The following is a 14,767-nucleotide window of genomic DNA, read 5'->3' on the forward strand; positions in this document are numbered from 1 at the left end:
ATGAAACACCCAAATTTGCAGAATTAAAGATGGTGCTCCCATAGGCTGAGTGCATTCTGACTGCGTGACCTATCGTATTGGGCTAATAGCAGTCTGTATGGTATCTTTAGAAATTAGAAATCTTTTTGTTGTTGTTGTTGTTGATAAACAATTTATTACAAGAACTTCCATCCAGTTATCAATAAGATACTTTGCAGCACTATGTCTTAGAGATAATGTTTACATACAGTCACTTATGCCTTTATTTGATAATGAAAATAACCTAGTCTGAACATCTTCAGAAAAGGAAATTCCATGTTATTTTAGTAAAGTTACCCAATATTGAATTATCATTGCTTTCTGCACATCTCTCCCTAGCTGACCTTTATTCCGCTATTTCAAGTGTTTTAACTTGTACTACTCTCCAGCACCAGGGAGATTTCTAAATGAGGATTAGAAAAAAGACGGCTCCTTTGGGCAGACAAATTCGAAAAAGAGGCCAGCCCCCTGGCGGCTGCAGCCCTGTGTGGGGCACAAGCCTTGGTGAGGGGAGGACAGGCAAAATTTCTGTCTCACATCCCCTTAGCCTGGCCCCTTAATGCCAGCAATCCTTGCTGCCCGGCTTTCGGACCTAGTAAGCCTGTCTAGCCTCCTGTTGTTGCGGCTCTGCAGACACCAGGGGGCAGCCAACTACTTAAATTCTGTCTTCCCCGGGGGCCCCCATGGGAGCGTCTGCCGCGGTGGCCAGGAGAGGGGGCGGGGGTGGGGGGGCGCGGGGCGTTCAGCTTCAGGTAAAATCTGTTAGCTCCCCGAGGCTCCCGGGCTCAGCTGATCTGGGAAATTCATTGCACATCGATCCCGTTGGGACTGTGAAGAAGTGGGCTGCCGGTTCATTTCATACCACCTGTAGACCTCCTGCTTCAGCGAGCAAAACGAATCCCGTTTCCTGCACACTTGATTATGCCTTAGCAGACGGAGCCATGGAATCTTTCTGCAAGCAGTTTAGAAATCCGAAAAGCTCTAACATATTCCACCTCGTGCCAGCGTCACTCTGGTATATTCTTTTTTTTAAAGATTTTATTTATTTATTTGTCAGAGAGAGAGAGAGAGTGCGCGGGCATAAGCAGGGGGAGGAGGGGCAGAGGCAGAGGGAGAAGCAAGCTCCCGGCTGAGCAGGGAGCCCGATGCGGGGCTCGATCCCAGGACCCCGGGATCATGACCTGAGCTGAAGGCAGACGCTTAACCGACTGAGCCACCCAGGCACCCCACTCCAGTATATTCTAGCTTGCAGAACGGATCCCACCGTATTGCCTTACTACCAGCTAGGAGGCAAGGAATATGATTTACGCGCTATTCCCTTGGGACCCTTGAAACACACACACACACACACACACACACACACACACACCCCCCCCGGTGTTTCCAGTCACGATTGTATCTGAGCGACCCAGCAAGTTCCCTTGTGAATCTCTTGGGTGACAGCACCAATGGCGATGAGGGGCCAGGTCAAGATGATTGCGAGAATAGTGCCACGGCCTCCTTGCCTGGCCCTGAAGCTCAAGGTGGAGCATCAGCCTTGCTTCTGAGTGGGCAAGAGCTGATCTCTGGTTTCCCCAGCCGGAGGGACCGGGCCGGCTCAGTCCAAGGGGATGAGCGTGGGGGGGTTGTGGGGGAACTAACAGAATTTGCGAGCGCTGGCTGAGTTCCAGATGGAGGGACATGGCTAAGAGACAGAGCGGGAGTATCAAGAACCTACGTGCTGAATCATTTGGGGCTCGGAGAACCAAGACGCGTGGAAAGGAGCCTGCGGAAGCGGTGCTGAAGGAGACGGATCCAGAACAGGGGCATCCGATGCCCCCAGCTAGATTGGTACACACCTGTGCCGCTCTGGGACAGACTGCCCTTAGCTACTAGGTCCAGGTCGGGGACGATAGAGCAAGGCATTCTGTACTTCTCCTCTAGGCTGTACTAGGCACTGTCTGTCCTGTACAGAGCGGGTAGCGGCCTTATCCCGACGTGTGCCCTGGCAAGCTGTTCTGCGCGTCCTCCTCTCACGATAAATGCACTTTAGGGGACAACCTGGCCTCCTGAACTGTTTTTATGAGGAACGGGTGTTATGATCCGCAAGCCATGAACACACAAAAGGACTTTTAAGCAGCGGAGTCTGTCCCCGCGGTCGGTGATGAGGCTCGGCTTTCCAACGGAGGGCAGCATCTGCCGGGTTATATTGCTGCACGCCCAAAAGAGTCTGGTGACAGCTTCAGGGACATCGAGGGGTTGGGGATCGTGGCCTGGAAAATGGGAAGGAGGGTGGATTTGCTCGTGTGTCGTCTTCTCTTACAGTGTCAGGGCGTGTCCGGGGACTCAGCTATTAATGAAGATTTCTTTTCTCCACTGAGTGTGGTGAAAAACCATACGGAGACCAATAAAGCTGACGAGGACCTTGGCTTTCTTTTCGAAGAACCTGTGTAAAAGAGTGATCCCTTGTGTGGGAAGAGCAGTTACTGATATTGCCTGTGATGCCCGTTGTTTTCTGTGGTATGTGAAAACACCAGCTTTATCTGGTTGTGACCCCCCGAAGACGGTTTATCTCAGAATGACTTCATCTTCCTTCTCCTTTCCAAGGAAGCCCTCCCCAAATGTCCCCTATCAGTAACTGTCTCACTTCCTTTTAGAGGTTCCCACTCAGCAGTTGCCACATTTCATTCTGGTGAAAGGAGTAACTAAGAATGAGTAAACTGGAGGCGCCTGGGTGGCTCAGTCTGTTGAGCATCTGACTCTTGGTTTCAGCTCAGGTGATGATCTCAGGGTTGTGGGATCCAGCCCCGCATCAGGCTCCGAGCTCAGCAGGGAGTCTGCTTGGGGATTCTCTCTCTCCCTGTCCTTCTGCCCCTCCCCTGCCTCTCTGTCCATTTAAAAAAAAAAAAAAAAAGAATGGGTAAACTGGCTCAAACCTTAATTGCCCTCCTTGTGGGGGCTCAAAGATGCCTGCCCCCCTCCTCCCCAAGGTTGGTCAGCAATGTAACCAGGACCTGTGTGTCTGTAACTTATGGGACCCCTTGGAGAGGAGCTCACATGGAACTTGGTTCCCCCTTCCATCAAAGAAAACCCAGACAAGTCTTAGTCACTCAGTGATAACATGATGAGTAAGAAGCAGATGTGGTATGTGAACAGAGGTCTTTTGACTGCAAATCTAGTCCTTGTTCTATGACACTGGAGGACCTTATGAACAGTGGGCAATTAATGGTCACTGAGAGGCAGTATATATAGCATGGTGGTTAAGAGCCCAGCTTCTGACAACTGGGGGTTTTTTGGTATGTGGGGTAAAATATACATAACATAAAATTTACCCTTTTAGCCATTTGTAAGTGTACAATTTGAGGACATTAAGCATATTCACAGTGCTGCGCAACCATCACTACTATCCATTTCCAGAACTTTTTCACCATGCCAAACGGAAACTCTGTCCCGACAAATGGTTTCGAATTCAGGTTTTGCCACGTAGTAGTTGTGTAAACTTGAGGGATGACTTAAGGGTCTCAATTTTCTCATTTACTTATAAATGCTTTATAGGTTTGTGGGGGGGTATACACACATACACTGTGATATTAATTCATCTTAATTATTAATACCAATTGCTCGGTTAATTGATTAATGTTTATTTCATATTTATTGAGTTCTCATCCTTTGTCAAGCACTGTGCTTTCTTTTTTTTTAATCTTTTTTTTAAAGATTTTATTTATTTTTTGACAGAGAGAGAGACAGCAAGAGAGAGAACACAAGCAGGGGGAGTGGGAGAGGGAGAAGCAGGCTTCCTGCTGAGCAGGGAGCCCGATGCAGGGCTCGATCCCAGGACCCTGGGACCATGACCTGAGCCGAAGGCAGACGCTTAACGACTGAGCCACCCAGGCGCCCCAGCATTGTGCTTTCGTTACTAAGTGACGGGGCTAAGATTTCAAACTCAGTTTGGCTTGACCTCAGGGCTTTCATCTGTACTGTTCGTACTGTGCAGATTAAATGAGATAAGAAATATTCTGTGCCTGCCGCATAGCATCCCCTTAACCAACGCTAGCTATTTTATTGTTATCATTACTTTTATCAGACTGAGTTGGAAACTCATGCTTCCTTAGCCTCTCTGGTGACGGTTGATTGCTCTCTCCTCCTATACAGGGAATGTTCCAAACTTAGCAATGAATTTTCCTCTACACTAAAGTAGAAGAAAGAGGCAAGGCGCCTCTGTTGATCTATGTGCGACTAACCACGCATGCCTGCCACCTAGGAATTACAGCCTCCGTGCATGGCTGGAAAATGTGCACCTCCTTCTCCATTTCTCCGCCATTGCAGGCCCAGGGCTTGGGGCCTGGCAGGGCTAATAATGACAAAAACCAAATTCCAAAAGGTGAAGAAGAATGAAGGGAAAATCCCTTTCAACCAGTGCCTTTCACAACTACTGTCAACTGCTTACCTCTCCCCACCACCACCGGCACCACCCCAACCCCTCCCGGCAGGAGGTAGGGGTGTCATGGGGAGACTTCTGGCTGTTTCCCCGTGTCAGCCTCTTGGGCTGGCCAGAGGTGAGGGAGAAGGGAGAGGGGAAGGAAGGCAGAATGGGAGAAAGTGGGGGTAACAACAAGCTCTGCTTATTTCTCAGACCTCACCTAGAGCTTCTCCTCCAAATCCCCAAGCCTCTTCTCCATCCCAGAGTCCTTTCCTTCCCCAGCAACCAGCCTTCAACCCGCTGGGCACCCCACCTTCACCCCCTCACGCTGCCTTGCCTAAACTAGAGGAATCATCGTCCGGCTCCAAACGGGGTGGGAGACGGAAGTTGTCCCTATTCCTGCCATCAAAGATAGCCTGGGATCTTCACGTCACACATCCGGATTCTCCTCCTAATACTCTGGCTTCATGGGAGGGATTATTTCCTTTTTCTATGCCACATCTCCTGTTTTCCTATTTCCGTGTCTTTGATTCTGTTCTTCCATCTCCTTGAAACATCCTACCCCCTTTCCTGCCATAATTCATCTCCAATTCCACTGCTTTCTTAAAGCCTTCCCTGGTTTCTCCTCCCCAGATGGGGTATCTTCCTCTCTTTGATCTTCGCTGCTCTCCACATGTACCCCACATGTCACTTCAAGCAGTCTGCCTCTTCTAGTCACTCAGGTTAGTGTCTTATCTCCCCTTACAAGACACATCACTTTTTTAGAGACAGACACTCTGCCTGAATCATATTGGTAGCCCTGCGGTACCTTGCACATAGGGGACGCTTGGCAAACACTTGATCCTAACCGAAAGCATTCTCCATAGAAACCTGGGTAGTTTTATTGAGTTGGTGTGTGTGTGTGGGGGGGATGATCCTGGGGGCCCAACTACCATGTGAAACAGTGCTTCTGTTTATGGGAAAATGCCGGCAGGCTATAAACAATGGATTTCAGCATGAACGCTGTGTTTACAAATGGGGGACGCCCTAGATTGATAGGAAAAGAATGCAACTGGTCGGCTACAAGTTGAGTCTTCTGCCTGCAGAGGGCAGCGGCAGTAGCATCCAAGCTGAAAGGACCATGAACCCAAGTTCCTTTTCCTGTCAGTGGAGGAAGCAGGGGATTCTCTGGCAAAGGCACCAGAACCCCCTCTCAGTGATGTGGAAATTCAGGGTCGAGCTGGGAGGTGGCTGCGGAAGGAAAAGGGCAAGACTGGCCTTTACATTATATACATTTATATACATTAAACTTCCTTCCCGCAGATCCAAATCACTACAATTCTTTACATTTGGATATTAGAGTATACATTAAAATGACATTAAATGAGAAAACGTAACTTGTATTAATTATAGTTCTTCGTTCATTTTGCCCTACGATCCTACTTTTGATTGGGTTTTTATTGGCTTTTACAACTGGAAGGGAATTGAAAGGATTAGTGGTCTAACCATTTGAGGTGCTTGTGGAGTTGTGGCTTTTTTTTTTTTTTTTAATGAAGCAGCGTTGGGGCACGTGGGTGGCTCAGTCTGTTAAGCGTCTCCCTTGGGCTCAGGTCATGATCCTTGAGTCTTCGGATCGAGCCCCAAGTTGGGCTCCTTGCTCAGTGGGGAGCTTGCTTCTCCCTCTCTCTCTCCCTCTCCCTCTGCTCCCCCACTCGTGCTCTCCCTCTTTCTCTCTATCTCAAATAAAATCTTTAAGCATCGTTGACCTATAATCTTAAGAAGTTTTAAAAGAAAGCCTTTAAATTAAATATTTCAGGCATATAAAAAGTATAGATAATAGAACCAACATCACATACCCCCCACCCAGCTAACGAATCAGAATTATAGATAGAGCGCTGGTCTTTGTGAACATTCATCGAGCTCTACTCCTTCGTCTTGTGCTCTTTTTGGGGGGAACACATGTTATATTTCAATAATGTTTACTAAAATACAGACAGACACAAGTGTAGCTTTTGTGTATTTTCCTAATCTCATCCTCCTATGATCTGCAGACATCCTGACTGTAGAGATTCTCATTCCCATGCAAGTTTTTGTGTTTTTTATGCTGCATGCGTACATTCATAAACAATGCGTGATGGTCTTCTGTACCTTTTTAAACTTCCTGTAAACGAAGATCTGGGTATACCCTTCTTTAATCTGTTTGTTTTGCTCCATGCTGCTTTGTGTATTGTCAGAGTCACTAGGACTACATCAGAAAAGAAATGCTTATAAACTACGTATCTCCGTTTATACCTGTGATGACTTTTCTTCTGCCATGGGGGACTATCTACTTGAAACTTTTTAAAAAGATTTTATTTATTTACTTGAGAGAGAGAGAGAGCATGAGCAGGGGGAGGGACAAGCAGACTCCCTGCTGAGCAAGCAGCCCAGATCCCAGGACCCTGAGATCATGATCTGAACACCAATCAGATGCTCAACCGATTGAGCGACCCAGGCATCACTTGAAACTTTTGAAGAGGTGACTAGATTTGGAGGGAATCACCCAATTTGAAGGAATCTCTAAAAAAAAAAAAAAGAAAGAAAGAATGAAAAACAGCCCTTCTAGGACGCCTGGGTGGCTCAGTCGGGTGGGCGTCTGCCTTCGGCTCAGGTCATGATCCTGGAGTCCTGGGATCGAGCCCCGCATCGGGCTCCTTGCTCAGCGGGAAGCCTGCTTCTCCCACTGCCTGTGCCTCGCTTGTGCTCTCTCTCTTTCTATGTCAATTAAATGAATAAATAAATAAAATCTTTTTTATAAATAAACAAACAAACAAACCAGCCCTTTTTCCCCCTGCCTGGCCCCCTACTCTCCACCCAAGGCTGTACCTCAAATTTGCTTGTTCCAGGCCTAAAAATATTCAACCAGCAGTTTCAAATAAGAAACGCTTCCTAAAAGCCACCCTTAACATCTCTGAAATGCAAAGTTGTGCAGATATGAAAATGTTACACACACAGCTCTGATTCCTTTGGAAATGTTAATGAGTGAGCCTCTCAAAATTCACACCTCTTCAGTTCAGTTTCTCTAATTTTTTTTTAAGCCTCCACCTTCCAACAGGGGCATATGAAGACAAATTGAAGCAAGGTAGGAAAACATTTTGCATACAAATCTTGATCTCCTTTTCCTATTAAGACCCAAGAGAAAAAAAAAAAAAAAAAACCTCAGATAATATCTCTTCTCTCCTTCTCTTCAACCCATGTGCCATTTATTTTATGCAAATGACCGATAATCAAGGTCAAACCAGGTTATCACACAACTTCTGTTCCCCAGATAAAGATATAAAGATATAATGGATACTGACTGCTCTTCTTAGAAAGATGTCCGATTTTAGAAACATGCGAATATTACAAAATGGTTTTAATTTTTATCTAAAGATTAGAAGTCCAGGCATTTCGCAGAGTCCCTCGTTTTTCAAAGGAGAAACCCCCCAGTTTACAGCTCTGCAACGCTGGGCATCTCACTTCTCATTCTTACTCACTGGAGTTTTCTTTCCTTCAACCCTCCCTCCTACTGCAATCTTAGGGGGTTGCTACTAAAGGCATAGGGCTTTGGTTCTGCAGTTCCTGGGGCGGGGGTGGGCGGTGCAAATCTAAGTTAAATTATCCACACGTTCTTTGCTACAGACACTTCTATAATTTAGGTGGGTGAATTTTTACTTTTCCCAAAGAACAATGAAGAGAATGGAACAGCACTAAAACAGTCATCAGTAGATTTGTGGTTGGGCCCTGTGGGTGGGAAAAAAAGGGTAAACATTTCTGCCATCGATTCATTCATGTAGTCAATAAATACTGAGTGCTGATCACTGTCTTAGGTGCTGAGGGAAGAGCGACGGGCAAGACTGACAAGGTCACCGTCCTTGCAGAGTTGATGTTCTAGTGGGGAGACACAGATGGCCAGTGAGGAAACTAATCCACAACATTACTCAAGACAGTAGTAAGGGCCATGTAGAAAACAAAATGGGATAAGGTGATAGACAGCTGCGGGGGTGGGGATTGTTGTTTTAGATGGAGTGATCAGGGAAGGCTTCTCAAAGGAGGTCACGTTTGAGCAGACTCCTGAATAAGAGTGAGCCAGTCAACAAAAACACAAAGTCATCATATGACTAAGCAGTGTAACTTTCCCGTATATACCCAAGAGAAATGAAAACTTATGTCCACACAAAAACTCGTACACAGACGTTCACAGCAGCATGATTCATAACAGCCAACAAGGAGAAACATCCTGAATGTCCATCAGCCGATGAATGGGTAAACAAAGGGTGGTATATCCCTACAATGGAATGATACTCAAACATATGAAAGACTGAAACACTCCTGTAACATGAATGAACTTCAAAGCCATTACGCTAACTGAAAGAAGCCACATATTGTATGATTTTGTTTATAGGAAACGTCCAGAATAGGCAAACTGATGGAGATAGTAGATTAGTGATTGCTTAGGCCTGGGGAGGAGAAGGCCGGTGGGGGGGGGGTAATAGCTAAAAGGTACAGGGTTCCCTTTGGGGCTGATGAAAATGGCCGGGCTGATGGTTGCACGACTCTGACACTGTACTACAAACCATGGAATTGTACACTTTAAAAGGGGTGAATTTTATTGTGTGTGAATTATAGGTCAATTTTTTTTTAAAGACTTTATTTATTTATTTGACAGAGAGAGACACAGCGAGAGAGGGAACACAAGCAGGGGGAGTGGGAGAGGGAGAAGCAGGCCTCCCGCAGAGCAGAGAGCCTGATGCGGGGCTCGATCCCAGGACCCTGGGATCATGACCTGAGCCGAAGGCAGACGCTTAACGACTGAGCCACCCAGGCGCCCCGAATTATAGGTCAATTTAAAAAAAGATAAGAATTGTATCATGAATGCCTGAGAAACAGTAGTTCACTCATCGTTTCAAAGTAATGGAAAAACAGGTAAAAAGAAAAAAAGAGCAAGGGAGTCAATCAGTTGTGTGACTGGTGAAGAAAAAGGGTTTCAGGCAGAGAGAATGGGGAATGCAGAGGTCCTGACGGTGGAGAGAGCATGGGTTATTTGAGGAACTGAAAGAAGACCAACATGACTGCTCTTCAGCAAATGCGGCCATGGTAATGAATTTGGAGTTCTTTTTCTGAACACAGTGAGAAGGCAGTGGAGGGTTTTAAGCAGAGGAACGACACCATCTGGTTGGAATTTTGCAAAGATCCTTCTCGTTGTCAGGTAGAGAAGAGTTCGTGGAGCGGGAAAACATAGAGGCAGGGAGACTAGTTGAAAGGCTACTGCAGAAGTCCAAGCCAGAGGTGATGTTGCAAGTATAGGTTGCGAGGGAAAAAGAGAAATCCGATATAGCTTCTAGATTTGGGGTCTGAGTGGCAAAGAAATAATTGTTCTCTCCACAGATCTTTTGGGCTATGTGAAACCATATGACTGTATCTAGCTGTAACTCAAAAAAGAACTATGTAGATCTGTCCTTGTTTCCTTAGTTAGTCACTTGCTATGGTATTTCAGTTTTCACCTTTTGCTCTCCCAAATAATCCCACTCCCATCCATAGCTGTGTGATAATAACAATGAACAGTCTTTTCATCTGAATTTTACGCTTCATTGTTATTACGTTATTACTTCCTCCCCCTGTTTTCTCTCACCTCCTACTTACAGACTTAGACTTTTCTAGAACATAAAATTTCCCTGAAGGTCGCCACCTGACCATTTGTATCTGCCAGTGAGGTCAACTCAGGGTCCCAAAGCACCGCAGGTGGCCACATTTTTCCTAGGAGTTGCCCATGGAGTTTTGGATTGTCTGTGGTTTTCAATTACTTGTGCTATTCTTCTTTCTATCAGCATAACTAATTGAGTTGGCTCTAAGTCTCTGACAAAAAAAAAAAAAAAAAAAAGACCTTTATAATGAAAAGCGAAGGGCTGGCCTGACATTTCATGCAACTCAGCTGAAAAGCTCTACAGGAGAAACTTAATAAGGTCATGATAATGTATTTTTTTTTCTCTTGAATGCATTCCACTTTTAGAAGAGCTTTGGTTTCTAAAATTGCTTTTTAAATTAATGAAGATTTCTAAATACAATAGACTTCTCACTAAGAAATCAAGTAAACGGCATTAACTTAATCTTCAATTTTATTAGCCGTACAGAATCATGCAATTTCTCATTAAGCGGCTTGAAAGGTGTTCACCTCTCTTTCAGGGGCTGTGCTTCCAACAGAACTTGAAAGAGTCCCTTTTGTACCCAACACATCCAAAATGTGTCTCATTACTTTTCCCTCAAGCCTGATTATTCCTGTGACTCCTGTTCCAATAGACAGCACTGCCATCCAACTTATCAAAGGCGTCAGAAATCTCCCTCAGCTCTTTCATTTAATCAGTTACTAAGTTTGTCACTCATCTCCTAAATACTGCACTCCTGGGCGCAGCTGTCCACTCGCATTCATCCCTCTCACTGCTGCATTGGCTCAGGCCTCTCTTTCATCTAGAATATTGCAATGGTTTTCTGACAGGTCCTCCTCCTAGTTTTCTTCCTCTTGAAGGAATTAACTGAATTAATTCTACTGCCACGGTGGTTTTTCTAAATGCAAATCTGATTCTTAATCTCCTCCCTAAAAGCTTTCCATGGTCCCCTATAGCCTGTTGGATAAAATCCAAACCCTTAGCATGGCATGCGAGACCCTTCATTATTTGCCCTCTGGTCACTTTTCCAACGTTACTTCCAACCCTTTCCCTACGTCCTAGGTATCCTGAGGGCTCCTACCTATGTTACAAGTTTTATGCCCCATTGACTGTACGTGTTCCTCTGACTGCCATCATGCTTCCCTATTCATCCCCCACCCCATCCCTAGTGGACTCCTATTCTCCTTCAAGACCCAGCTCAAGTATCTTCTCTATAAAACTTCCTGAGATCCATTCCTTGGCCTTGATCAAAGGTAGGTACTTCATGAGTGCTGATGAATGGGTAAATGCATCGAATGGGTGAAAATGTAGTTCATGGGGCCAAGGGTGAAAGGGTCAGGAATGAGGACCCTGGGGCATGGAGGCGGGTGAGGGGCTGAGCCAGAGAAGTTGGATTAGGGATGGGAAAGGAAAGAAACTAACTTGCAGAGAACAGAAGGAAGAGCAAAAGCAGCTAGGCGGTTTTTCCTGAGGCAGGATGACTTTCTTAACACTCAGTTACTAAATTCTTTCACAAAAAGTGAAACATGGTGACAACTGAGCCAAAGCCGCCTATGGAAAAAAAATGCACTGAGGTAGGCTTTTGTAGAAAGGGGAAGGAAGGCAAGGTCATACTGACGGACATGTTTTTGCTATTGTTGTTGCAAATAGAGTCATATATTTTCACCTCACCCCCAAAGAAATACACACCACAAGCCACCCTCCATGTGTTTTATTTTTCTAGTGTCTCTTCTTCCTGGAGAGGAAGGGTGACTGAGAGAAAAGATTACATAATCTGAAAGACTACTTTTCACCCCAGGAACTTTGGAAAGAAAGCTAAAGGTCCCTGAGAACCCATGGAGTTTCTACTAAACGTTCAACCCACAATCAATGTAGAGAAGAGACGACCAGTGATAGCTCAGCTCCCAGATAGCCCATGGCACTAACAGAAGAAATAGCTATAGAAATAGCTTCCTCAGGGCTAGAAGTGCTCTCGAAGGTCATTTGGTTCAACCCTCATGTACCGCAGGTGAGGAAACTAAAACCCAGAGAGTTCAGGTTAGTAGCAGGGCTGGGACCAGATCCCCAATTTTATGGCCCCCTTTCCGGTAAACTTTTCATTATGGCGAATTCAATAGAGCCGACCACCTGCTGTGTGTCCGACATTGTGCGATGTCCTAGGGATGCCCCGTGGACAAACCATCGTTTGGGCTCTTAAAACACTTACAGTCTAGTGGAGGAGGCAGGAGAATAGACATTTATTTACAGTAGTCTGGAGCATGAATGAGAGCACTGTGCCTAGAATATTATGGGAGAACAGAGGAGAGAGACGGAGCAGAGCTTAGTGGTGGGATGGAGAGAGGTGTCAAGGAAGGTCTTCCTAGAGGAGGTGAAACCTGAGGTGTCTTAAGGAAGTAGAAACCTCGGGGCGCATGGGTGGCTCAGTCGGTTAAGCACCTGCCTTCAGCTCAGGTCATGATCCCGGGGTCCTGGGATCAAGCCCCACGTCGGGCTCCCTGCTCAGCAGGGAGTCTGCTTCTCCCTCTCCCTCTCCCTCTGCCCGTCCCCCCAGCTCCTACACTCCCTCTCTCTTTCTCTCTCTTTCTCAGTTTCTCTCTGTCTCAAATAAATAAATAAAATCTTAAAAAAAAAAAAAGAAGAGGAAACCTCAGCTTCTCCTGAGGTTTATGCCTTCTCCTGACCTCTTATAGCCTATACAGTAGTCTCCTCTTATCCACGCTTTCGCTTGCTGACGTTTGTTACCCGCAGTCAATCATGGTCCAGAAGCAGATGATCCTCCTGATACACAGTCAGAAGGTCACTAGTAGCCTAACGCTATGTCACCACGCCTATGGCCTTCCCCTCACTTCACCTCATCATGTAGGCATTTTATCATCTCACATCAATCATCACACAAAGAAGCCTGAGTACAGTACAATAAGATATTTTTGAAGAGACCACATTCACATCGCTTTTATCATAGTATATTGTCAGAGTTGTTCTATTTTGTCATTATTGTTGTTAATCTCTTACTCTGCCTAGTTTATAAATTAAACTTTATCCGAGGGATGTACCTATAGGAAAAAACATAATAGAGAGAGAGTTTGGGACTATCCACGGTTTCAGGCATCCCCTGGGGGTCTTGGACCATCCTCTGTGGATAAGGGGGGCTGCTGTGTTGTTTGTTTTACTCATGTAATGCAGACTGCGTCACAGATTCATAAAGTATGTCTTGCTTTCCCCAGGAAAGTATAGATATTGTGAAGAAACGAGCCTGTCTTTACTCTGCTGTATTAGCCCATAGGGCCTAGCTTCCTTCTGCGTAGTAGGTAGTAAACAAGTACTTGTTAAGTTGATGCATAGGGGCGCCTGACTGGCTCAGTCAGTTGAGCGTCTGCCTTGGGCTCTGGTCATGATCCCAGGGATCGAGTTCCCCATCGGGCTCCCTGCTCAGTGGAGAGCCTGCTTCCCCCTTTCCTCCCGGCTTGTGCCCTCTCTTACTATCTCTGTCTTTCTCTCAAATAAATAAATAAAATCTTACAAAAAGTTGATACATAAATAAGTGAATAAATAATTCTATCTACTGAGTTCTTATGTGTTTTAACTCACTGAAGCCTCACACAAATTCTATGAAGAAGGAACTCTCATGATCTTGTTTAACAGATGAGGAAGCTAAGGCAGCCAAAGGTTACTCATTATATAATAAAAAGAATGCGGAATCACGAAATTCAAGTTCTGGGGCGTCTGGGTGGCTCAGTCAGTTAAGCATCCCTCTCTTGGTTTTGGCTCATATCCTGATCTCAGGGTGGTAAGATCGAGCCCTGCTTGGGCTCCACGCTCAGCAGGGAGTCTGCTTGAGATCCCCTCTCACTCTATCCTTCCCCCCCCACCCCCACCTGTGTGCTCTCTCTGTCTCCCTTTCTCAAAATAAATAAATAAATCTTAAAAAATGAAATTTGAGTTCTGGACTCCAGTAGAAACTAGACTAACAACTATTTAGGGTAAATGGCTTAAAGTATTTAGGCCTCTATTTCTCCCTGATTATGCATCATAATCACACTGGACTACACTAAACAGTACTTCGATGGCAATAGTGGGAAACAACAGGTCTGACAAAGAGCTTGCCTTTGGAATCGTAGGACAGCAAGGTTATTTGAACCCTAACTTTGAGTTGTTACTGTCTAATTTTCATGTTCCAGTCAGTTAGGGAGTCAGCCTCACCTACGCTTAATGATTTTCAGCTGCTACCAAAAATCTAAGCACCTAAGTGTCACCCAAATCCCACCTGTCATCATGCAGGCTGGCTGGAGCCCAACCCACAGCCTGGCTCCAGGGGTCATGTCCCGGTGGATTTGGCTTCTAAGCAAACTGGCCCAAATTTGGTTTCAGGCCAAAATAGCAGATGCATTTCTTTTAGGTTAAATACCATAAGGCAAAAAAGTAGACATCTTGCGAACATTTCATGTCCTTAATAGGACTTTATTTTACATTTCATGGAGATATTTGTCCAAGGAAAAGATACAGAAACTCAAGGTTTAATAAGACTTTATTTTACATTTCTGACTGTTTGATCATGCATTGGCTTAGTGGTTTGTGAATTTACTTATTTGCTTGTTTGGCGTTTGCATAAAAACTCAAATTCCTTTGCCAGACACATCTGACACTCCATTCTCTGCCTACTTATCATCTCACTCACTCTCCAATGTGGATC

The sequence above is a fragment of the Halichoerus grypus genome, chromosome X (genome assembly GCF_964656455.1).
Source record: "Halichoerus grypus chromosome X, mHalGry1.hap1.1, whole genome shotgun sequence".
In the NCBI taxonomy this organism is placed as follows: Eukaryota; Metazoa; Chordata; class Mammalia; order Carnivora; family Phocidae; genus Halichoerus; species Halichoerus grypus.